We start from the raw sequence: 25,330 nt of genomic DNA on the forward strand, positions 1-25,330 counted from the left end.
TCACTCATCCAAAAATTCCATTGAATTCAATGGGAGTTTACCTAAGCAATTACAGTATTGGGTGACACGTGAAGAAATGGCTAGTTTGGCCAGGGCTGGAGCCAGTGTAGCAATGATGTGAGAAGCTCCAGTCCTTTTGGGAATTTTAGCTCTGCCTAGGAGAAAACCCCTCAGGTTGGCTAACTTCTCTACTACCCCAAAGAGGAAGAGCTGCCACCGGGTGTACAAACCCTATGCTGTCTCAGCTGTGAAATGGTTAATATGGAAACCAACTGCCTTCTCAGCTGGAGCTGATTGTGGGCTCACAACAGCTGGGAGACAAAAGGCTGCAGGGCAAAAGAGTGAGGTGACTGCCAGAGAGGCTGAGAGCAGGACTCTTTAGTTGCACATTGAGAAGAAGTCAGACTGCCACTAAGAGAGGACCACAGGGTGTGACTCTGAGGAAAAACCTCCAGAAGGCACAGTAGGAAGCAGGCCATGGAAACAGTAAGTGGTTGGGAAAAACTGGTGCTAACCGCTTCATACAGGGTCCCTGGCCTGGAGCCTGGCTGAGTGGTGGGGCTAGATTCCCATACCCAGCAAAGCGGGTTTATGGAGCCTTGAACAAGCGAGCTAAACTTGAAGAGGCCAGAGACTGTACATCCTTCACCTAGAGCCATTAACCTCCTGATACACTGGACTCTATACCACCTTGAGATGGGGGAAGGACTACCAGCGACTCAGCCAGAGGGTCATGATAAAAAAAAATCAACAAGCAAGCGAGATAGTGTCCTTTCAGGAGCTAACCCCATCCCCACAGAAGGCAAAGAGGGCAGATGGAGCAAAAAGAGCCCAGTAGTTTAGAACTTAGCCAGTGAAGAGTGGGACTACTCGATTACAGACCTAAAAGTGGCAATTCTTCAACAACAAAAACTTCAAAAACAGACTCCAAGGAGAGACTGCTGAATTGGAATTAATTTGCAAACTGAATACAATTAATTTAGGCTTGAATAAAGACTGGGAGTAGATGTGTCATTACACAAAGTAAAAGTATTTCCCCTTGTTTATTTCCCCCTCTACTGTTCTTGTCAACTGCTGGAAATGGCCCACCTTGATTATCACTACAAAAGGTTGTTTGTTTTTTTTCTCCTTCTGGTAATAGCTCACCTTACCTGATCACTCTTGTTACAGTCTGTATGGTAACACCCATTGTTTCATGTTCTCTGTGTATATAAATCTCCCCACTGTATGCATCCGATGAAGTGAGCTGTAGCTCACGAAAGCTTATGCTCAAATAAATTGGTTAGTCTCTAAGGTGCCACAAGTCCTCCTTTTCTTTTTGCGAATTCTCTCTCTCTCTCTCTCTCTCTCCAGTAACAAAAGGCAACACCAGAAAGTTTGAAGAATGTAGTGCTGCCTGAGGCTCAAATCTTGGTATAGTTAATAGTGCCTCATGAAGCTGCCTTGTTACCATAGCAATTTATCATACCCAGGAGTCACTTCATAGGGGTGTTGCTGCAGGAATTATGGCTTGGTGAGGTCACAGCAGGATTGTAGCAATTAAGCCTGGGCTGCAGGGGGCTTGCAGGGGCTGGAGCTGTTGTGTGATGGGCCCTGTGTGTGAGGAGCCAATGGTGGCGGCTTGAGCTCAAGCTCCAGCTGCTTCACTATAAACTAAGGTAAGCTTTTAATAGTTATTAAATTATACATTGGCTGGGGGTGGAAATAACTATTCTGTGATTTGTGCCTCAGCTGTCAAAAAAGTCACCTGCCGCCCCCGGACAGAGGTGAGGCTCAGTCAAGGGAAGATGTGGGTTCTGAGGAACAGGCAGAAATGATGTGGCAAGCAGATTTAGAGGCAGAACTGATGTGGGAAATGGGGGGATAGCATTGATGGGGGTGCAAAATTAATTGCTGAAGAGGGGGATGGGCAGACAGGGCAAGCCCTACACCAAATGGCACAACTTGTGAGGAGTGTCTTCAGAGCCCCCCCTCCATTTATTAAACTTGTGAATACCTTATTTTTTATTGCATTTGTAGCCCATTTCACAACTTTGCACGATTTGCATGCATGATTTATCCCTGTCCTATAAGATGATAAATTTGCACGCTAGGATTCTCTTTTCCCTTTTTGTCACTAACAACAAAAATAGCACCCTGAGCCCAGGGGTGCCCTCTAAGCCTGGGTTGCCTGCCCCTAAATCCACCCCTGCGGGCAGATGTGGGACTGAGCACTCTTGTTAAAATCACCATACTCAAGTTTGTGAGAGTGGGCAGCACCAAGGGTCACATAAACACAGGAATGGATGGGGCCAGTTCAAAAATCAGAAGGCAGAAAAATATATATATTTTAAAATCTCATGATTTTGGCAGGGTACTGTCTCAAGATTTTGGAACCTTTTGGGGTTGGTGATACTAAGAAAAGAACCTTCAATTAATAAAAGACACTGATTTGTTCTATTTAATTTTATTCAGTTTCTATAGCAACAGTTAGCTATGTAAAAGGAATGTTAATTATGATATATGGTAAGACAGAAATTGGGAACTGTTTTTCTGAGAGAAAGTTTCAAGGTTCTTGGAAGATTTACTGGAAGTACAGAGTCAGAGGCGGATTACCACCCCCCCAGCGCTCCTGACAGGGAAATGGGGTCAGGGTGTGGGATTTGCCCCCCTCGCCCCACCTGGACTCCTGCTAGGGAGTGGGGTTGGGTGTGGAGGCTTTCCCAGCTCCCCAGCAGGAGTGCCAGGTGGATGGAGCAGGTCAGGGTGTGGTGGTGCCCATGTTTCCAGGGCCTCCCCAATTGGCAGGGGCCCCTGGGTGCAGGCCTGTTGGCCCAGTGGCTAATCCGCCACTGTACAGAGTATGTTACACCTACAGCTTTGTTTCTAAGCAGCCTGTTTTCACATGACCTGAGTAAATACGAGAAAATGTTCTTCACCATTGTTCTCGCAGTAGCTAGAATTTTCATCATGTACTACTGGTGCAAAGGTTTCAGTGGTAGCCATGTTAGTCTGTATCAGCAAAAAAAAAAACCGAGGAGTCTTTGTGGCACCTTGGAGACTAACAAATTTTAGCAAAGATTTCTTCCATAGGGCTAACGGAATCAACACTTGTCTGACTCTAGAAAAGATCATTAATAACATTAGAGATTGTTCCTCGCCTTTTGAGAAGAATCTGAAGCTCACCAAACTGAAATGGTTAAGATGAACTTCTAGGCTTGGCCTGAAAAGGGAAACTAGTAGAATTATTTTTTTAGAGCCCATGTTGTATGCCACTGAGTAAAATGTTGACTGTCATCTGTTGTTCATAAAGCGTAAGCCCTGATTTAAATACTTAACTTTGACTCTTAATTGTCTGTGTGTGTGGCCTTTGGCTCTGTTGTTACTGTTAGGGTGGATTGTAAAGTGCTGAATAAAAATATTTTACAAATCAAAACCCATCAATAAATTAATAGTTGGACAATGTAACCCTCTGACTCTGCCACAGTGGGCTCCTGAGAGACTTGTAATTGATCACTTACTACTCAGTACTAGAGGAAATTGTCTCAGCTGCCCTGCCCATCACAAGTGGGTAATGAGTGAACAGTAGAACTACTCATTTTTTGGTAAGGATAATGATAATATGGTTATCTTCTCATAGTATTTGTCTTTTGTACGAATAACTTCATTGTAGGTGGCCTCTCTAAATTTTGCTTAATCTTTGTAATAGTTTTGTTTAAAATGAGAATTAGAATTAAAAAAAAAAAACAAAAATACCCACCCAAAAAACCAGAAATACCTCAAACAGCACTATCTGACAAATCTGTTGTCTGACTGGAGCAATGCATACCCTAAAGTACAGCACCAGAAAAGTCTAATTTAAAACCAATTTACAGTGAAATGAAAAACAGATCAAGTGAAGGTTAGAAACCTGAGGAATCCTAGGCTGGCAGCTGCACTGGAACTAGCCCTGCTGCTAAAAACAAGAAGAAAGGAGACTCCAGCAGAGTACTAATAAAACAACAAAGAGCAGACTTTCAGTCTAAGGTACATGTACAAATATAAATGCACTTGCATCCAAAGTCCTTAGTAGGGATAAGTAGTGACACAAAACCATTAAACTAGGTTAGAGTTAGTATTATTTCACTAGTGATGATACAGATTCTATACAAAATTCCTGTTTTCAAGCTGTTATTGCTTTAGTAAAAATAATAATTTCAGACTAACACTTTCCATGCTTGGTCTGAGTATGAAAACCGTTTATTTGGCAGAGTTGCTCAATTAATAATACTAAGCACTTATATCGTTTCATCTTTGAAGTATTATATGAACATTACAAGTGAGTGCAGGGGACTGGACTAGATGACCTCTAGAGGTCCCTTCCAGTCATATGATTGATTTGATTTTAATCTTCAAAACACCCTGAAGCAGGAGAGAGGTAAATATTTAGCTGTCTTCTGATTGGGGAAAACGGAGATACAGTGATTTGACCAAAGCCACGTAGCAGGTCAGTGACAAAGTTAGGTTTTGAGCTCAGGAGTTCCTGGCTCCCAGTCCTATGCTTATATCATAGCTTCTCTTAGAAATGATAGGGGAAGGTATTTAGTAATTGCTCCTTAACTAAAACCTGATTAGGCAGTTTGGACATAGAAAACAGCTGCAACATATGCAAAGTGTGAATGATACGTCTTTGAAGTCTGACTCCGTTTGCAAGTATGTCTTTAAAGGTGTTAGGCACATTTTGTGATCTATAGAATCTTTCTATGTAAAACATTCCAAGAATTCCATTCTCAGCAGGACATATTCCATAATAAAAGGCTTTTTAAAAGGCAACTTTTTCTGACTGCCTAAGGAAATGTGTCACTACTGTAACTCAATACTGGATATTAAAGTAAGATTCAATGGAGGAGTCAGGTTGGATTGTTATTTTCCAGATGAGCCTATGGACGTTCAAAACAAGTAATCACAAGGGCAACCATGCTAGAACAGGCTGGGGCACTTATGTTCTGAGTTTGGGTTTCTGGGTTAGTCAGTTGCCCATAAAAAATTTGCTACTCACTTTCCTCATCTTAAATCCAGAAGAGCTAATTTAAGCTGGTTCACATGTATGTTTTTAAATAGCATGTAGGTAGAGCTCTCTGACTTGCTCTATGCATATTATTGATATTATTATCATCTTTGCCTCCAGTTGGGACATAGAGAAAGTGCACTGGGCCTCTTTTCTTTGTATTGTTGTGAAATCTCTAAAGCTCCTATTTAAGTAGTGCACATCCCTCCTAAAAACCTCAACCTCTGTCACCATATACGGGGGCCCTTCTAACCTAGTTTCAGGTAGGGCAGCAGAAACTCAGGGCTGCTTCTGTCCAATTTGGAGCATGGTTGCTAAGTGCATCAGGACTCCTTTCCTTCTCCAGGCAGTCTGTAACGTTTACCTTTCAGGCCCTGTGCTCACAGTCTGATGAAGCACTGACTTGCTGGATTTCATTGAACATATCATCCCAAGTCCTTGTCTTTCTCCTCCTTAGCTGGCTCAGGCATTTCATGGGGTTAGAGGGGGAGGCCATAAAAAGCAGCCGCAGCAGATAAAACACACAGAGGTGTACCACTGTCCGTATAGTCATAATGGAAAGCGAATTTAGATTCCGAACTCCCCTTCCTTGCTCTCCTAAAATTTTAAACAAGACCTGTTCATTGACACTTCTGCTTGGGAGTGCCTGTAAACGACACCACGCACTGCACCAGCCATGGTGAGCATGGCCTACCAGAGGTGAGGGAAATGCGGAGGGAATTGCTCAGTTGCATGAACTATGAATAGAGGGCAGTGGCACTGGATACTGACACTTTTCCACAGGTCGTGGTGGTTTTAGCTGATCTCACTCCTGAAAGTAACAAAGGCAGAGAGATCACAGCAGCTGCTGGCGTCCCGAAGCCACCTGGGCCCATATGCTACTAGCCTGTCTATTACAATGGTGCCTGCCAAAGTGATCACTGACTGGTGGGGGAAAGTGTCCTACCCTCAAGAAATAAATAAGGCTGCCATCCCTAGAAACCTCTGGGACAAGATTGCAGAGTACCTCCATGAAAGTATCATTGAGATCGCTCAGGAGGATTCCAGGGACATCCCTGTGGACATAAACTAACTGCTCTGCCTGGTCCCCCTTGCCTAACTCTGCAGGGCAATGAAAAGCAGATAACAAGCCTACCTCTGTTGGTTGTACTGCTACTTCTGCTAGTACAAGTAAATTAATGAAAAGTTGATTGCTGTGTACTGTTTAGCTGGGGATGCCATCAATATAATGGACAATAAATTTTCACGCTTACACACAGATACTTCCCTGACATCAAGCTCATCAGTACTCAACTGCCAGGACTGAGTGGACTGCAGTCAAGTCTGAAACAGGTCCTGGCTTCTTGAACAACTGGACCACTCCATCGCCTGTGCATCTTCTTCCTCAACATCTTCCTCGTTGTTCGCACCAGGGGCCTTTGGCTTAGGCTCCTCAGAGGCATTGACAGTGGTCTGGAGGGTGGTGGGGTCTCCACCAAGTATCGCATGCAGTTGTTTGTAAAAGCACAGGTCTGCGGCTCAGCACTGGATCGACTGTTGGCCTTCCTGGCCTTCTGGTACGCCTAGCTGCAGTTCCTTGACTTTCACGTGGCATTGCTGCTGGTCCCTATGACACCCCTTCTGCATCCCGCGTGCAATCTCTTTGTAGATGTCAACATCTCTTCAGATGGTCCGTAGCTGTGTTTGCACAGCCTCTTCTCCCCACAGGCCCAGGACATCCAATATCTCCTGTCTACTTCAAGCTGGAGCATCTTTGGAGCGTGTGGCCAGTATGGTTAGCTAGGCAGTTATACACAACAATGAAGAGCTGCAAGGTGTGCTCACCCTACTGGGCAATCAGGAAAAAGCATTTCAAAAATTCAAGGGTCTTTACGGGGGACCAGGCGGGACCTTCTGGACTACAGGACCCCTGGGCAGTGGCGTTCACAATTGCGAGCAGAGCAGTCAATGTTAGGCAGCTGCTGGAGGACTGTTAGAGTCGAGATAGGTCATGCAGTGTCTACAGTTGCTCTGCAACAACCTCAGTACATTGACCATGGCTCCACACCACTTGGGGAGGTGGTGTTACTATGTTGGTGTAATGGGGTATTTACATAGGAGGGAGACAGATTTTAGTGTAGACACATGCACAACTAGATCGACACAAGGTCAACCTAACTTTGTAATGTGGGCCAGGCCTCAGTCTGCCAGGCTTTCAAACTAAGCCATAAAATGTCACAATTCTTAGTTTGGGGAGGTAGGAATTAAAGGCCTGAGCACAGGTGCCGACTTTGTTGGGTGCTCCGGGGCTGGAGCACCCATGGGAAAAATTAGTGGGTGCTCTGCACCCACCAGCAGCCAAGCTCCCCTCACCCCCCGCCCCACCTCCTCCCCGGAGCGTGCTGTGTCCCCGCTCCTCCACCTACCTCCCAGCGCTTCCCGCCCAGCCGCCGCCAAACAGCTGTTTGGCAGTGTTAACACACTCCAGGAGGGAGGGGGAAGAGCGGGAATGTGGTGCGCTCAGGGGAGGAGTCAGGGCCGGGGCAGAGATTTGGGGAAGAAGTTGGGATGGGGACTTTGGGGAAGGGGTTGGAATTGGGGCGGGACAGGGTAAGGGCCTCATGGAAGAGGTGGAGTGGGGGCAGGGCTGGGGGGAAGATGGGGGTCGAGCACCCACAGGAAAGAGGGGAAGTCAGTGCCTATGGGCCTGAGTAAAGGTGGCAGGATTAGGCCCTATATAAGTGGGCCTAAGAGAGAATGAAAGAAGAAAGGAACACTGAACTGAGTCATGAGGCTGCAGTAATGGCCAGAAACGGTAAGGTTTTCCTGCTGTGAGGCAGGCTGGAGCAATGCTGGCATATGCTGTTATGAATTATCAGCACTATACACTGGGAGTGAAAACTAGAACAGCCATGAGAATAGTTACAAAAGTGAGCTTATTTGTGGTAGAACAGAAATGATAGGCATTAATATAACATGGACATGTGCTTGCTTAGTGCTTGGGAATGGTGCAGCAGCCTCAAAGTGCTCACTCTGTTAAGAAGAGACATTGGACAGAGTGGCTTTTCTATGACAGGAGAGTGTTGAGTTAGATGCAATCACTAATGAGATCTGTGCTGGAAGGTAAAGGTGTGTCTGCACTGACAAAATAGATATTTCTTTCCCAGGTGTTAGCTCACACAAGGTAGAATCCTAGTATGGCTAAAACAGATTGTTGTTTTCACACGTTAGCAGGTTGTGGTGGACCCTAGGCTCTCCTCACATATTTTCCTATTGAGGATGCATGTAACGTGCACCTCGAAGGAAGAAAGCTGTTAAGGACTTTGATGATGGGAATAGGGGGCTAAAATTTAGTTCATGTGGGAGGATTAGGGAAATAAACATGCACACAACAATTGAGTAATGTAAGCAATAGGTCAGAACTATAGCACCTACACTGCATAAGTGAAACAACAGAGGAAGGTTGATCTTGTGGTTTTTATATCACTGGATAGGGACTCACTTAGGTGATTGGTATTCAGTTCCTAGCTCTGCTGGACTCCCTGTGTGATCTTGGAGAGTTACTTTATCTCTCTCTACCTCAGTTTCTCCATTTGTAAAATGGGGATAATACTTCCCTATATCAGAGGGTTGTGTAAGGATAAATTCATTAATGTCAGAGGCGCTCTGATACTATGGCAGTAGAGACCATATAAATATATGGGAAACACAAAGAGCTACCTTACTGCAAAGCATTATTATTTACCTATTTATTTTTATGATCAAAAATATGTTCGGAAATCTCTAAGTTATAATTCTTCTTGTTGCCAAACTAGGATCTTTTAGTTTATAGAAGGTAGGCCAGGGTAACTGGTTACTTCAACACGTCCTCTGTACAGAAGAAGAAAATGTTTTAGAACATCATATTACATTGGCTTATAATACTTTGTATCTCACAATACAGAGTAAAGGAATGCAAAGAGTTGGCTGAGAGGTAAAAAAGATTCCTCTTGTTGAGGGTAAAATGAGGTCACAATGCTATCAACTAAAACATCTTGGATCCCCATAATGTGGTTTGCAGAGCTCGTGATGTGAGTTTACTTTAGAAGCTTCTAAAGCAGCTGTTGCAGAACCTACCTGGGGATAATTCCAGAGATGAGAAATCAGAATAGTTCTGCACTAATTCCTGTCCTGACTAGAGGTCCAATCCTGCAAAGCCCTCGGTGCCATTTATTCTCTTTTAGTGAGTGTAATTGATTATTTAGTAAATTTTTGATTCAGTGGTAATAGAAGGTGTCAAGTGTAAAACTATTGAATCTTATTTTCTTTTCTCTGTAGAATCCGTAAAGCCAAAGAAAACACAAAAAAATGAGTATTTCTTGCAAGCATAGAATTTAAGGACAGTCTGTTCCTATAAGTAAGCAACATGTTTGCAATTAAACATTTCAAGCTGTACAAATGTGCTTGCTGGTCCTTATAGCACTAATTTTCAGCTAGTTTTTTGGATAATAATAAGATTAATGATAAAATAACATTAAAAATCATTAAAAAGAACATTAGAGGGTTAACATAAATCCACAAAAGCAAGGAAATTCTGAGTTAAGACAGCCAGAGTATATTTAACTTGTTGTGCTTACCAACTGCAGCCCATATGATCTTTTATTAGGGAGTCTAAAAACAGTCAGTTACAGTACAAACTATATGTGTTATTTAAAAAGTACTGTAAGACAGCAGTGCTCTGTTACAGACAGTATGTCTACCTTAATTATAATTTGCTTTGTAAGTTTAGAACAGCAAAAGTTTTAAAACAAATGTTTTGTATTTTGTTTTATCTTTTTGTTAACGTGCATTAATACTGTCCCATTTAGTTTGTCATCAGCATTTTTCGTTGTTCCAACTCAGAGTTTAATAGGTTTGTAAATAACTGGCTGTAATCTCACGCCAAATAGTAACAGGCGACTACTGCATAATGCTTCACAATGGAATGTTTCTTCACATCTTCAAAACATCAGTATCTTCACAGCTCTATCATGTCTTTGTTTAAAAAACGATATAAAGTTACTATTGTGCAATCAGTGATTATTTTTCAAACTTAAATATAGCAGTCACTTTTTCCTTGTTTTTGTTCATTAAAATATCAGAAAGGAAAGACCATAGAAAAGACTATATTGCTAGCCAAACTATTTTACTACGAAATGTTTACCTACACTGCCCAAATACTTGTTTAAAACCCTGAAAAAAGTTAATTTACACCATATAAAATTATCTCTAGGCTGACAATTCTATATGAATGTTACACAGAAAAAAAAACTATGTTTCAAAGAAAACTACTAGCACTGCAAAGGGAAGCACTCAAAACTTCAAAGATGCCAAAATTAAGTTTGTCCGTGTCACGAAACTCTGTTCAGGTTTGGCTGAGATTTAAACTTTTTAAAATCATCACTTCCCTTCTGCTGCTTGCGTTGTGAACAAAATTTTGGCAGCATCTAAGGCCAGGCCCCAGCAGCAGCATACACCGCATTAGGAACTCCAGAAACAAGTAACCTCTCCAGTGTGAGGGAGGGAGAAAGCCAGGCGGGGCTCTTCCTGACACTCTCCTACCCTTCCAGACCCCACATATGTCTCCAGTGACCTTTTTTCCCATGAGATAAGTCTTATCCTGTTGCTAACTAATTTAGTTTGGTAGTTCAAGATATGTTGCAGTGCTGAAAAATCAGGGTTCATGTGATGGGGTTGGAGGCAGCTGTGATGGGAATTTGGTTTTACATTTTTTTTGTAAGAAGACTGTAGGAAAAGCAGCATTTTTTAAAAAACTTCTTTGAAAGAATGTTTTGCAAAGTCAAGCCCTGGGATGTTAGGAAATAATAGAATCAATGTTGCACAGTGCACCCTTAATTTGGCCCCCTTATGTGAATTCATTATGGTACAGTCTTCAGTTACATGATCGCATACTAGTCTATTTTTTCCACAGGCCCTCTGCTTCATTCAGTGCAGATGATTGACGGTGCTCAGGGAATGCTTTAAGATTTCCTAAATAGTGAGGCTCTTTGTACAATCCCTGCTACATTTGCTCTAGAAATTGGAAGGTGTATGGAGAATAAGTAGGGAACTGAGGAAGAATTAGAGGATGGGGATGGTCTTGTAATAAATGCAAGTAAATGCCACCTAGGAGAACTCAGTTCTATAACTGCCTCAACAATAGTCTTCCTATATGATGCTCAGTGAATCATTTAAGCTAAACTTCTCACATGTTCCTGTGTATGTTCCTCATTTTCTGGGTGCCTACCTTGAAACTCTCTGGTTTGATTTGCACTTGCAGCTGCAAATGATGCCAATGAGAGCTGTTGATGCTCATGTCACAGTTCAGTGCAATTGCACCTACATTCCCTTCCTCATGATCCACAAGGGTACTGACCTAAGCTCCTGCCACCTCCTCTGTCAGCTCTCATGGAGGGAGACCCACAACTCTGTCCCTCCTGACTGGAGTTTTTGCAGGCTGCACAGTTCCCTGCCTACACTGAATTTCCCCAATAAGTGACTGCTTAAGCAGGCTTGCTTTGCTTTCTCCTCAGAGGCTAGAAACAACATAGATTCATAGATTCATAGATATTTAGGTCAGAAGGGACCATTATGATCATCTAGTCTGACCTCCTGCACAACGCAGGCCACAGAATTTCACCCACCACTCCCACAAAAAAACCTCACACCTATATCTGTGCTATTGAAGTCCTCCCTTCTGCTGGAAGATGATTTTCTGGTGTGTTTAATATATTTTCAAGGCAAGAGGAGAAGATGAACATGAGATACAGACAAAAATTATCATTAGGATGTTTCTTCATATTTTACATACACGACTGATAACATCTCCATTGCATGATATAAATGATTATGTTTGAGGCTTGAGAAACTAATAATGCCGAATTAATTCATGTTTCCAAGTTTCTCTCTGGACTGAAAGCCTGCAGCAATTTGCTTACCAACACATTCAAAGTCATGTTGTTCTGTTTGTTTGGTTTTTTTTCCAGAAAGCCTCACATTTCATAATTGCCCATCGGTATAAGTTACCACATAGCTCTTTCTAAGCAACCATATTTATTCTTAAAATGAAAGCATTACAGAGAAAACATATTAAAACAATAAAAGAAGCTACACACACACTAGTAAGCTTAACAGAAATCACTCCACCACCGCCCCCTCCAGCAAGGGCTGCGGAAGCAGTCAGTCCTTCAAACCCCAGGAAGGTTTTTTTCTGGGGTCACAGGTTCACAACAGCTTCAGCTCCGAATAAGAACACCAATGAATCTGTGAGTCACTCCTTTATACAGTTTGGGCCTTTGATCTTGGGACCTTGGGAATGGGTAATCAGCAGACCATCACCCTCTCCTCAGGGCATAATTTCAAAAGCCTGAGTTTTTGCATAATCAGAGGCTGGGGATGGGGATGGGAATTTGCATTCACTTCCCCCTAGATTTTTCTCAGGAAATCTACTTCTCACACACATTCCCAAAAATTCATTTTTGTATGCCACATTGTTCACTACAGTCCTTTGATCATCCACAATAATACTTACGCTTTGCATTTAATACAATGGACTCCAAAGCTATTTAAACTTAATTCAATAATATTTGCCAAAGATATTCGAGGAAACTGCCATATCTGTCACAGCTCAGTACTTAAGGCAGTATCGTCTGGGGCATAAATACAGAGTTGGGAGTCAGGCGGTCCTGAGTTCAAATTCTGATTCTGTGTGGCCTCAGAGAAGTCTCTTTATCTAAGGCCAAGTCTACACTACCCGCCGGATTAGCAGGTAGTGATAAATCTATTGGGGATCGATTTATTGCATCTAGTGTAGACGCGATAAATCGATCCCCGATCGCTCTGCTGTCGACTCCAGAACTCCACCAGGGCGAGAGGTGGAAGCGGAGTCGACGGGGGAGCGGTGGCTGTTGATCCCGTGCCGCGAGGACGCGAAGTAAGTGATTCTAAGTCCACCTAAGATACGTCAACTTCAGCTATGCTATTCTCGTAGCTGAAGTTGCGTATCTTAGATCAATCCCCCCACCTAGTGTAGACCAGGCCTCAGTCTCCTCATCTGTAAAGTGGGGACAGTGCTCTCATGCTATAGTGGAGATAACTTTTTAAAATTTTTGGGATGCACTCAGATACTGCAATGATGAGCACCCTAGAAAAGACTGCCAGGAAATTAATATTTGTTTTATTCACTGCAGGCTTTGGATAGTGTGCAGTAAATAATGCAAGGGGCACTCATTGAATGCTGAAAATAAAAAATATATCTCATTCCCTGAGCACAGTCTATCCTGTGGGTAGAGGTAGAGGTTCTGTAGAAAAAATAACATGGGATCATGCAATTAAAATTGTATATGCATAACACACAAGGAGGCAGAATTAAGGTTCCGCAGGCAACCTTTATGTAGTGATAAATTCCCACCAGTGCACCTCTGGGAGTTGTGGTCTGCTTGACATTAAAAAGATGCAGTCACCAAATTTGATCATGGCTTTGGGCAATTAATGACCCCAGCCTGGCTTTAATACAGTGTATTATAGTATTGCACAGTAAGAATACCTTGAGTCAATTTCTGTATTCTTGTATGTGTACCCTTGTGAATCCAAAGTAACTACTCCTGATTTAGAGGGATGTAAATGAGATCAGAAATTGGCCCATTGTACGTAACCGCTTAATGGAGCTGTGATGCTTCTTGAGTCACCTTGTTGCCACTTGCCTCCAGCACTAGGGAGGCTTGCCTATGCCAGCTGGTTGTTAGCTCCCTGGCACAACCAGCCCATCAGTCACCCAAGCACTCTCCTCTGGGCTATACCAGCCCCGCCTTTGCCCTACAGTTTGACAATAGTTACACCCCAGCCCACAAGTCCCTTCAGAGTATTCCCCGTGGTATCCAGCCCCTGATCATTGGATACTCACAGAAAGCCCAGATCTTCCATTCCCAAAGGAGCAGTCTATCCCAGTTTACCAGTCTGACCTTAGCCCATTGCTGTATCACACAGACTCTCTGTCAACTGGTCCATTGTATATAACCGCTTAATGGAGCTATTAACATGTGTAATGCCAGTGAGCTGCAGCTTTTATTGGCAATGCATAATACCACTACAGAGTTACTAAAGAGATCTGATGCATTAGAAAAATGTAATGAAAAAGTTACTGAACAATATGGTGGGCATTGCTGTTTTGAAGAAAATTAGAAAAAAATGCAGTGAGTGCAGAGAACCCATGTGAGTTGGCCCAAGCAAATAAATCATAATAAAGTGAAAACTAAAGTAATAAGGAATGAAACTCTTGAATGGTGCAATCATAAGACACTCCAGAGTCCTTGAAATTGGTACTCTCCAGATAATGTTTAAAGCATGGAGGTAGGAAGTCTCCTTGCTCACAATAATCACTCAGAATAATTCACTCACATCATCTAAAGAAAACAGGAAACATCTGAGGATGTTTTGCCAAGAATTTCATGAAAGGCCCACTTATTTTTCTTAACAAAATCCTCACCTTAAATTTGTCCCAAGTAGGGTAAGTCTTGGGGCCAAATTATGCCTGGCCCTGCATGAGTGTATTAGATGGAGAAAGTATAGAAGGATCTCTTTCTTCTCTAGTACACCCAACCAAAGTGCAGCAATCCTTTGGCTGCAGAGTGAGGGAATGCAGGAAAAGATGTCATCCAGCACAGACAGGCCCAAAGGGACTGAGTTAAGGGACTGAGTTTAGGGCCATGGCTCTGACTTCTCTGCTTCAACAGAGCTACCCTAGAAGGGATGCTGGAGGTACTGTCTCAAGAGTGTAGCAAGAGCAGATTCCCAATCTGTTTTCTCCAATGACCCTGGAGGAGTTAAACCATTCACAGGCATAATGAGCCAAACTATTTGCTGGTGTAAATAGGCATTCTGTTGATGTTAATGGCGCTTTATCCATTTACACATAGAATTTGGCCCAAAGGCCTTAGACACAGCTGCTCAGGCAGTGCACCTGACCCTATCTGTGGTGCATCAATAACTCAGGCATAATTTTGTTCATGGAGTGCAGAAATGTAATTTTTTGGGAAGGGAAATATCCTCTCTGACAAAGAAACAGCAAGCCTGACTACAAGAGTGGCTGAAAATCTTTTGTTCAGAAGACAGGAACAGGATGTGGAGCCTTTCAAATCTATTACTGAAAGGTGAATTTTAACTTGTGGCCAAAAGTTTGCACTGTGGTAATGACTGAAAACCCCAACCAGGATTGGGGGAGCCATTGTGCTCAGCTTTGTACATATACAAAGGAAGACAAAATCTCTGTCCCAGAAAAGTTTACAGTCTATGGAAAAAGAGGCTGATGGTGGGAGAAGGGGATATAAACTAAAAGCAAATTGTCAGGATAATAATAGCCTCATATTTTTGAAATTGAGTTGGGCCAGCATGCACCACAAAGTTCAGTTCCAGATCTGATATTTCCTGAATTCAGGGCTGTTTTGCAGCTGGGGTTTTGGTTCAGGGCCACTTCGAATACGGAAATTAATTTCATTTTGCTTCAATTTATTGTCAAGTATCTTACTTTATTAAACTAAAATGAAGCTCTCTAGCTCTCCCAACACTCTATCACCACTGGTATTTCCATGAACAATTTCTAACCTACACAAAGTAAAATATAATAAATTCACCCTTTCTTTCTCCCATTGTGCAGTCCACGCCCTTACACTGAGTTCAGCTTTCAGCTTCACCACAGAGCAGCCCAGACCACCCACATTATTAGTGAGTACTCTGATCTTGAACTCCATCCACCAGAGAATTGGATAATTAGCTTTTAAAAGAGAGTACTTCTCCTAGTATTTGCCCCCCACCCCCCATGCTCCATGTATCAGGTATATTCTACAGAACTCAAATAGTTTTCAAATAGGAATAAGAGCAGGTCTGCTGCTGCCATTATAGCTAAAAAATCTGACAGGTAAGAGCAATATATATATATATATATATATATATATATATATATATATATATATTTTGGAGGGCCTTTCCTAGGTCTAAATAGGAATATATCTAAAATTTTGGTGCTACCACCCAACAAATAAACAAATATCAGGCCTGAATTCCAATTTGAATCCAATTAGAAATCAAATATGAATATGGAACCTGGAAAACCCATGGGTGAGCCAGGGCCTATTGGGTTCTCAAGACTTCACAACCTCTGGCCCAAAAGATGGTATGTGGAGCTTACCTTTTTAGTGCAACGTAGCAAGCAGGAGCTCTCTAGAATCTGTAAAGTTCCCTGGTGATTTGGGCCTCCCAAACCTAGCCCCAAATTTTAACAGAAATATTCTGGGGTATCTGCATTTCTTTGGGTGACCTCTTCACTCTCCTCACCACTAGGCAGTCAAAGTGGAGCTTAATGATGAGGGGAGCTCCTCTGACTAGGACCCCCAGTCTTAGGTCAGCACCAAAGGAAAGAATAGTGAGGAACCCCAGGCTTGAAGGCCTAGTCATAGGGAAGGGAAAAGAGAGGAAACTCTGCATTGGGCATTCTGAGTCATACAAGGTCATGCTGCATGTGGTCCTCTATCCCTCTATCCCTAGGCTGGTAGGGGAAGAGACATCTCTTTACAGCATGACACTTGCTTATGTATCAATCAGGGATTATGATGTTTGTTTGTATTCCCCACTGCCTAGAAGCCCTAGGGTATGTCTATACTACAGCTGCTACAAGCGGCATAGTACTGCAGCTCTGCTATTGTAATGTAGACACTTCCTACATAGATGGAACGGCTTTTTCGATTGATACAGGTTATCCATCTCCCTGAGAGGGGGTAGCTAGGTTGACATTTTTTGCAGCCCTGAATGACATAACAAGGTCAACCTACCGGTAAATCTTGTGTGTAGACCAGGCCCTAGTCATAGACCAGGACCCCATTGTGGTAGGTGCTGTACAAATACAGAACAAAGGCAGTCTCTGCCCCGAAAAGCTTACAGTCAAGTATAAGACAAGAGACAACAGACTGATACAGATGGGGGAATACAAGGAAACAGTGAAACAATGCTGATTAGCATGATAGGCAGTGGTCTCAGCACATCAGCAGCCTAATTGTTGTCAAGAGATGAGTTTGCCAATTTAGTAATGATACACAATTTTCTGTCCTAATAGCTAGGAACTGATTAGCTAGGCCAGTCCCTCATATTCACATCCAGATATGCTATTTTTAAGTTGGTTGTATTATTTCTGTATTACTCAAACCATCTTTAAGTATCCTTGTTCCACACGTTGTGTGATCTCCACACATACAAAGTGTTACCAGCTTAAACTTCATGCATAAACGTTGTTGTTATGTTTTAATTTTTGCTGTCCCCAAGCACAAGTTAACACAATCATACGTTTGTAGGTTATCATGGAAAAGGAGACTGAAAATCCTGAACTCTGTAAACCAAACGACAGACAAGTTGAACTTTACTTTTCTATGCTGCACCAAAGGAAACTATTAAAATACTCTAAGAAGAAAAGAGAAAATGTGAAGCTGCAGTCCTGATTGTCCTGTGAAATGCATAAAAAATGTCAATGAGCAGGAGAGGGAAAGTGATATTTTTTTCTCCATGGGAAATGGAATTCTCTAATGTAGCTCCAGCTATACAGACTTATGGCTTTTCCTGTCCTTGGGAGTATTGGAGTGATCAAAATGTAGGAATTTTTCTGTCTTTGGAGGCACCATTCTTGGCACTAATCTGCTTATGTAAGTAGCATTCAGAGAATATTTTCAAGTCTGATTACAGGTCTGTGATGTGACCAGATGCCTGAAATTTAGGAGCATGAAGATAACTGGGAGGGGAAAAAAATCACGTAAGAGCCTCCATTCACATGCATGCTCAATAACAGAACCTGTCAGCAGGCCTGTGAACCCTAGAACCCAGGAACAGGAAAGTGGCATCAATGTAAGAATGAACAATATTAAGAGCCAATGGTATTTTTGCCAAGGAGATGCTCGTAGGCTCAGGTTTGCTTTGTACTTCCCAGGTTGTGATTTCAGGGAAAGGAGAATATATCCAGTATTTCTGCATCTTTTTCTTTAAACCTGTTAGATTTTTCTGATATGACTGTACTTTTTGACAACCAGATGTAGGGACTGAATCCCATTTGATGGCAGTTCTGAAAGAAGAGCAATGTTCTCCACTTATGAAAAGTCATATAGCTTCCTGTAAAACACAAACTCACCTGTAAAGAATTAATTTCTGATATAAAATTCTATTAAATGCCACAGGTTTATAGAGTAATTTCTATAGAACACAATTGACTTCCTTCCTATTAAACTCTATGTGACTTTACCACAGGAGGTAACAAGTCTGATTTTCAATGTTATAGTCAAGCTTTTGTGACCTTTGAATAGTTTTCAGTTAATCACTGTTGTTTTAAAATCTCTGATGGAGCTAGTCTATTTCTGACCATACAGGCTTGAGTCAAATTGGATAATTGAGTCTTAGAAGAGAGAGAATAATTGAGATGAAAATTTTAATATTATTATGACCCAATTTGGATCTTCTAGTGATTAGTCAAATCCGTGAAAGGGCATGTATGTCCATTAGCAATGAGAACTTACAGAGATGAAGCCTGATTTCTAACCATTAATGCGGATCCTTCTATAGTAATAGGCAGAGGAAGATGGCTTTGAAGCTGAGCCTATAGAAGGAGCTTTGGAGCACAACATAATTAACCATAATAAGTAATGAAGCCAATTGGGTGTGGGATTCTTTAGTAGCCCAGTGCTTCTAACTGAATTTTGTTTGCTGGTTATCCTTTCTTGGGACGAAGCCATATTTCTTGATGATATATACAGTGAGAAATATGAAGATATCTTTTTTTGCAGATTATCAATCCTAGATGGTGGAGAATAAAAAATGATTCCTGTATCACTGAATGAGTCTGTGGGGGAAGAATTTGACTTTCACTATCCAGTCATCCAAGTAAGAAACTACCTAGATCTTGTCTTATCTTAGCGCTTCTATGATGTATTAGTACTTCTGAGCAAAGCTACTGTGAATGGGGAAAGATAAAGACAGCCCATGTGCTTAATAAAGGGAGCCTACCAGCCTTGAACAGGATGCTCTCCCCAGCTGCTACAGTGCTTGTGAAATATTTGTTCTTATCAGTTCTGGGCAGAGGAGGGATCAGAGCACTGATTAGAACAAGGCCATTAATTCTGCTCCCAATATTACAAGTGGAAGAGCTCCCAAAACCTGGGTTCCTTGCTACTAGCCTGAGGTGCCAGTTCAATGTTCTTAATTGTGGTGAGAGGGCAAAGGCCAGGAATGTCAGGGTGAGGAGACACACATGGCAGAATGGGAGGCACGCAGCTGGTGGAGAGAATAAGGGGGGTGTAGGAAAGGGGGAGGAGATATAAGAACATAAGAATGGCCCTACTGGGTCAGACCAAAGGTCCATCTAGCCCAGAATCCTGTCTTCTGACAGTGGCCAGTGCCACGTGCCCCAGAGGGAAAGAACAGAACAGGTAATCATCAAGTGATCCATCCCCTGTCGCTCATTCCCAGCTTCTGGCAAACAGAGGCTAGGGACACCATTCCTGCCCATCCTAGCTAATAGCCACTGATGGACCTATCCTCCATGAATTTATCTAGTTCTTTTTTGAACACTGTTATGGTCTTGGCCTTCACAACATCCTCTGGCAAGGAGTTCCACAGGTTGACCATGCACTGTGTGAAGAAGAACTTCCTTTTATTTGTTTTAAACCTGCTGCCTATTAATTTCATTGAGTGATCCCTAGTTCTTGTGTTAAGAGAAGTAGTAAACAACACTTCCTTATCTACTTTCTCTACACCAGACATGATTTTATAGACCTCATCATATCTCCCCTTAGCCAACTCCTTTCCAAGCTGAAAAGTCCCAGTCTTATTAATCTCTCCTCATACAGAAGCCACTCCATACACTCAATCATTTTTGTTGCCCTTTCTGAACCTTTTCCAGTTCCAAAATATCTTTTTTGAGATGGGGCGACCACATCTGCACACAGTATTCAAGATGTGGGAGTACCATGGATTTATACAGAGGCAACATGATATTTTCTGTCCTCTTATCTGTCCCTTTCTTAATTATTCCCAGCATTCTGTTTGCTCTTTTGACTGCTGTTGTACATCAAGTGGATGTTTTCAGAGAAGACATATAGAAGAGGATGAGCTACAAAAGAGTATTAGGGAATGTGAATGAGGGACAGAATGGAGGGAGGAAGACTGTGCTGGGCAGAGAGAACAGGAAAGACAGAGAAAGGGCTAAGAAAGACTTCACTAGGAGGAAAGGTAGCACACAGAGTGTAAAAGAGAGATGTATCCCCTGGCTCAGAAATCTCTTCATAGCTCTGCCTATAAAAAAGCTAGATGAAGCAATGTAATGTGAGAGCAGTGAGTTGAAACTGATCATCATAAGTAAATGTAAAGTAAAAGTAAATAATGATGATCTGTTAGATAGTTGAGAGTATCTTTTATACCTGGATGTATTTGAAATGGCTTGATTGCATGTTGATAATGCTGTGATGACAAAGGGCATGTTAAATGCGAGCCATTCTGAGCACATGGGCAGAAGTTCAATTTTTTTCCCTCTGGGACTGCTGCATTTTAGGAAATAAGCCCCAAATGGCTGCTTATCATTTGAAGGATGTGTATGATTTATTGTGGTGGGAAGATTTTACTACCAACATTGTCCCATGTCACAGAGACACATTTTGGATTAAGGAGAACTTCATGTTTTATAGAAGGACATGTAACGGGTTGAGTCACAGAAACCCCCTTGGGACTGCCACCTAATGTGCTGAGACTACCCGTTTTCCCTGGCAGCTTGGGACTTCAGTACCCTGTCTTGCTGAGCCAGACACGCAAGCCTGCTACAAACACAGACCCAGGTCTGAACCACATCCCCCAAAAGCTGCAGGCTTAACTGAAAACGGCTTGAGAAGTGCTCTTGTCTCCAGCACCCACATACCCAGTTCCCAATGGGGTCCAAACCCCAAATAAATCCATTTTAGTCTGTATAAAGCTTATACAGGGTAAACTCATAAATTGTTCGCCCTCTATAACACTGATAGAGAGATATACACAGCTGTTTGCTCCCCCAGGAATTAATTACTTGCTCTGGATTAATTAATGAGTAAAAAGTGATTTTATTAAATATAAAAAGTAGGATTTAAGTGGTTCCAAGTAATAACAGACAGAACAAAATAAATTACCAAGCAAAATAAAACACAAACATGCAAGGCTATGCCTAATACAGTAGGAAACTAAATGGAGGTAAATCTCACCCTCAGAGATGTTCCAATAAGCTTCTTTCACAGTCTAGACTCCTTCCTAGTCTGAGTCCAGCAATCACTCACACCCCAGTAGTTACTGTCCTTTGTTCCAGTTTCTTTCAGGCTTCTCTTTGGGGTGGAGAGGCCATCTTCTGAGCCAGCTGAAGACAACATGGAGCGGTTTCCAGGGCCTTATATAGTCTTTCTCTTGTGGATGGAAACCCCTTTGTTCTTCTGTGTAAAATCCCCTCAACAAGATGGAGTTTGCAGTCACCTGGGCAAGTCACATGTCTATGAATGATTCAGCTTTTTGCAGGCCGACGCCATTGTTTACATGTTAATTTGAGTGTTCCCAGGAAAGCTCAGATGTGGATTGGCGTCTCCCAAAGTCCATTGTCAGTTAAGTGTTTCTTGATTGGGCACTTACTGAGAATAATTCTTTCTCAAGAAGCTGACCAAATGCTTCACTGAGGCTACTTAGAATTAAACAAATACATAGCCAATATTCATAACTTCAAGAACAAAAATGATACACACATACAGACAGCATAATCATAACCAGCAAACTACAACCTTCAAATAGACACCCCACTTGGCCTCCTCTGTATAAGAACTGGTGCCACCATCAGACCCTGGTTGCAACAGTGATCTATACAGTCACAGTTTATGTCAGTAACATCACAGGACAAATCTTAATTTTAAGTTGAGGTATATTTGGAAGAATCTGATGCCCCTGAGACGAGCCGAAAGAATTAATGTAATCAGAGTTGAAGCTCCTAAACGGAATCACACACTTCCTCTTCAAACACAAAATGAAAGAAGGAAAGAGAAACATGTTTACTTCTTTTGGGGGTTTTTTGCCTTTTGTGTAACTGGGACAGAGAAGATGGGAACTGTCTGCAACTTCCCTGGTGCAATGCTGACTCTGCAATTTTACCAAAGAGATAGCACAATGCTGACCTTTTCCCTCTAAGGAAAGAGTTTGTACTAAGGCTGAGGGAGACACAGCTACTGAAAAAAAATCTTATTTAATAAAGAAATAAGCAGTGGGTTTGGCACTGCAGATCAGGAAAGGCCTGACACAGGAGCAGTAATAATGTTAACCTCGGGCTCTGTGTGTGGTCCACAGCAGTTGTGTTTTGAAAAGCATGGTTTGAAGAGGGAGAGAGAGAGAGAAAGAGGACTGATTCCATTGCTGACTGTAAAGTAGCAGTCTGTTCTTCTTTGTTACAGGAAAAGCAAAGGAAACCAGAACAACAACTACTCCTCTGTTTGTGACAGATTCACCTATTTTGTAGGCATGGGAGAATTTAGTGTTGGCTTGGGCTTTACAACACCCCTTTCCCCCCAAATTTTAGGTTTCATAAAACCTCTTTGAATTTAGTAAACCACTTTATGCCTTTAAACACTGGGTTTTTTAAAGGGAAATTTAATTTAAAAGATTTATGTATAACTAAGTGGAAGACTATGCTGTGCAAACAAAAGAGATTATTGTTTGAAAATAATTCTAGCCCTGTTGGGACCATGTCCAGAACTCATATTTTGTCAGAGCCAAATGGAAATTGAACCTCAGAAGTTTCCAGTTCTGTTACAAATCTACAATCCATATCTGTAGTAGAGGGTGTTCACAGGCCAAATCCTACTGTCAGCTCTGCCAGTGTAAACCCAAAGAGACTTCTCTGACTTCACATCTGGGCCTACATTTGGAAAACAATTTCACATCTCTATATTTTTTTGCTCACTTTCTTCTTGGGTTTTTGTTCATTTCTCTGTCATTGTTTTTAAAAATTCCAACTGAGCCATTAGAATAACTCATAGTACAGTAAGAAAACGAGGTGTACTTGTGGCACCTTAGGCCTAGTCTACACTATGAGTTTAGGTCGAATTTAGCAGCGTTATCTCGATTTAACCCTGCACCCGTCCACACAACGAAGCCCTTTTTTTCGACTTAAAGGGCTCTTAAAATCGATTTCTTTACTCCACCCACAACAAGGGGATTAGCGCTGAAATCAGCCTTGCCCGGTCGAATTTGGGGTACTGTCGACACAATTCGATGGTATTGGCCTCCAGGAGCTATCCCAGAGTGCTCCATTGTGACTGCTCTGGACAGCGCTCTCAACTCAGATGCACTGGCCAGCTATACAGGAAAAGGCCCGCTCTCATTTCCTGTTTGGCCAGCGTGGTGAGCTCATCTGCACAGGTCACCATGCAGAGCTAATCATCACAGGAGACCATGCAGTCCCAGAATCGCTGAAGAGCTCCAGCATGTACTGAATGGGAGGTACAGGATCTGATCGCTGTATGGGGAGACGAATCCGTGCTGGCAGAACTCGGTTCGAAAAGACGAAGTGCCAAAATATTTGAAAAAATCTCCAATGGCATGAAGGACAGAGGCTATAATAGGGACGCACAGCAGTGCCATGTGAAAATTAAGGAGCTCAGGCAAGCCTACCAAAAAACCAGAGAGGCAAACGGCCACTCCAGTTCAGAGTCCCAGACATGCCACTTCTATGATGAGCTGCATGCCATTTTAGGGGGTGCATCCACCTCTACCCCAACCCTATGCTTTGACTCCGTCCAAGGAGTGGGAGGCAACACGGAAGCGGGTTTTGGGGGTGAGGAAGATGATGATGAGGAGGAGGTTGTAGATAGCTCACAGCAAGGAAGCGGAGAAACCGGTTTCCCCAACAGCCAGGATCTGTTTATCACCCTGGACCTGGAGCCAGTACCCCCCGAACCCACCGAAGGCGGGCTCCCAGACCCTGAAGGCGGAGAAGGGACCTCTGGTGAGTGTACTTTTGTAAATATTATACATGGTTTAAAAGCAAGCGTGTTTAATGATTAATTTGTCCTGGCATTCGCGGCCAGTACAGCTACTGGAAAAGTCTGTTAATGTGTCTGAGGTTGGAGTGGAAATCCTCCAGGGACATCTCCATAAAGCTCTCCTGGATGTACTCCCAAAGCCTTTGCAAAAGGTTTCTGGGGAGGGCAGCCTTATTTCGTCCTCCATGGTAGGACACTTTACCATGCCAGGCCAGTAGCACATAGTCGGGAATCATTGCAGAACAAAGCATTGCAGCATATGGTCCCGGTGTTTGCTGGCATTCAAACAACATCCGTTCTTTATCTCTCTGTGTTACCCTCAGGAGAGTGATATCATTCATGGTCACCTGGTTGAAATGGGGTGGTTTTAGTAAGCGGACATTCAGAGGTGCCCGATCCTGCTGGGCTGTTTGCCTGTGGCTGAACAGAAATCTTCCTCGCTGTTAGCCACGCAGTGGGGGGAGGGGTGAAGCCATCATCCCAGAGAATTGGGGCGGGGGGGCGGCGGGGGTTAGTTGGGTTTCTGCTGCACGTGAACCCGGAAACCGCAGCCCCTCCTTTTAAATTGCCAGCCCATTTTTAATGGCCAACCCAACAGCTACTTCGTATGGGAAATGAGGTCGCTGCTGTTTGAAACCATTGCCACATCTTATGAGGGTTAAAGAAGCCAAAAGACTGTGGCTGATCATGGCTGCCTGCAAGCCGAATTCTGCTGCCCGGCCCTGCATGAGTGATCTCTCACACCAAACCGGCATACCCTCAATAAGAGGCAAAACACGACCTTGTAATGAAAGCACGTGTGCTTCATAATGTTAACAGCAAGGTTTACCATGAAATAGTGTACCCATTGTTCTATAAAATATGTCTTTTTAACTACCACTCTCCCTTTTTTCCCCTCCACCAGCTGCATATGTTTCTCCTTCCCAGAGGCTAGCAAAGATTAGAAGGCGAAAAAAACGCACTCGTGATGAAGTGTTCTCTGACCTCATGCTGTCCTCCCACACTGACAGAGCACAGCAAAATACGTGGAGGCAGACAATCTCAGAGTGCAGGAAAACACAATATGACAGCGAGGAGAGGTGGCGAGCTGAAGATGGTAGGTGGTGTCAGCTTGCTGAAAGAAGGCAGGAGTCAATGCTCAGGCTGCTGGAGGATCAAACTCATATGCTCCAGAATATGGTTGAGCTGCAGGAAAGGAAGCAGGAGCACAGACTGCTCCTATAGCCCCTGTGTAACCAACCACCCT

At 42.8% G+C, this 25,330-nt stretch overlaps 1 long non-coding RNA gene across 1 annotated transcript; it reads left to right on the forward strand.

The window, feature by feature from the left end:
• The first annotated feature begins 1,274 nt into the window (after positions 1-1,274).
• On the forward strand, positions 1,275-23,210 carry LOC122465634. The gene is made up of 3 exons (XR_006290618.1): positions 1,275-1,658; positions 18,835-18,931; positions 22,495-23,210. It is a non-coding gene; the product is annotated as an uncharacterized LOC122465634 (long non-coding RNA).
• The last annotated feature ends 2,120 nt before the right edge of the window (positions 23,211-25,330 follow it).

The sequence above is a fragment of the Chelonia mydas genome, chromosome 4, assembly GCF_015237465.2.
Source record: "Chelonia mydas isolate rCheMyd1 chromosome 4, rCheMyd1.pri.v2, whole genome shotgun sequence".
In the NCBI taxonomy this organism is placed as follows: domain Eukaryota; kingdom Metazoa; phylum Chordata; order Testudines; family Cheloniidae; genus Chelonia; species Chelonia mydas.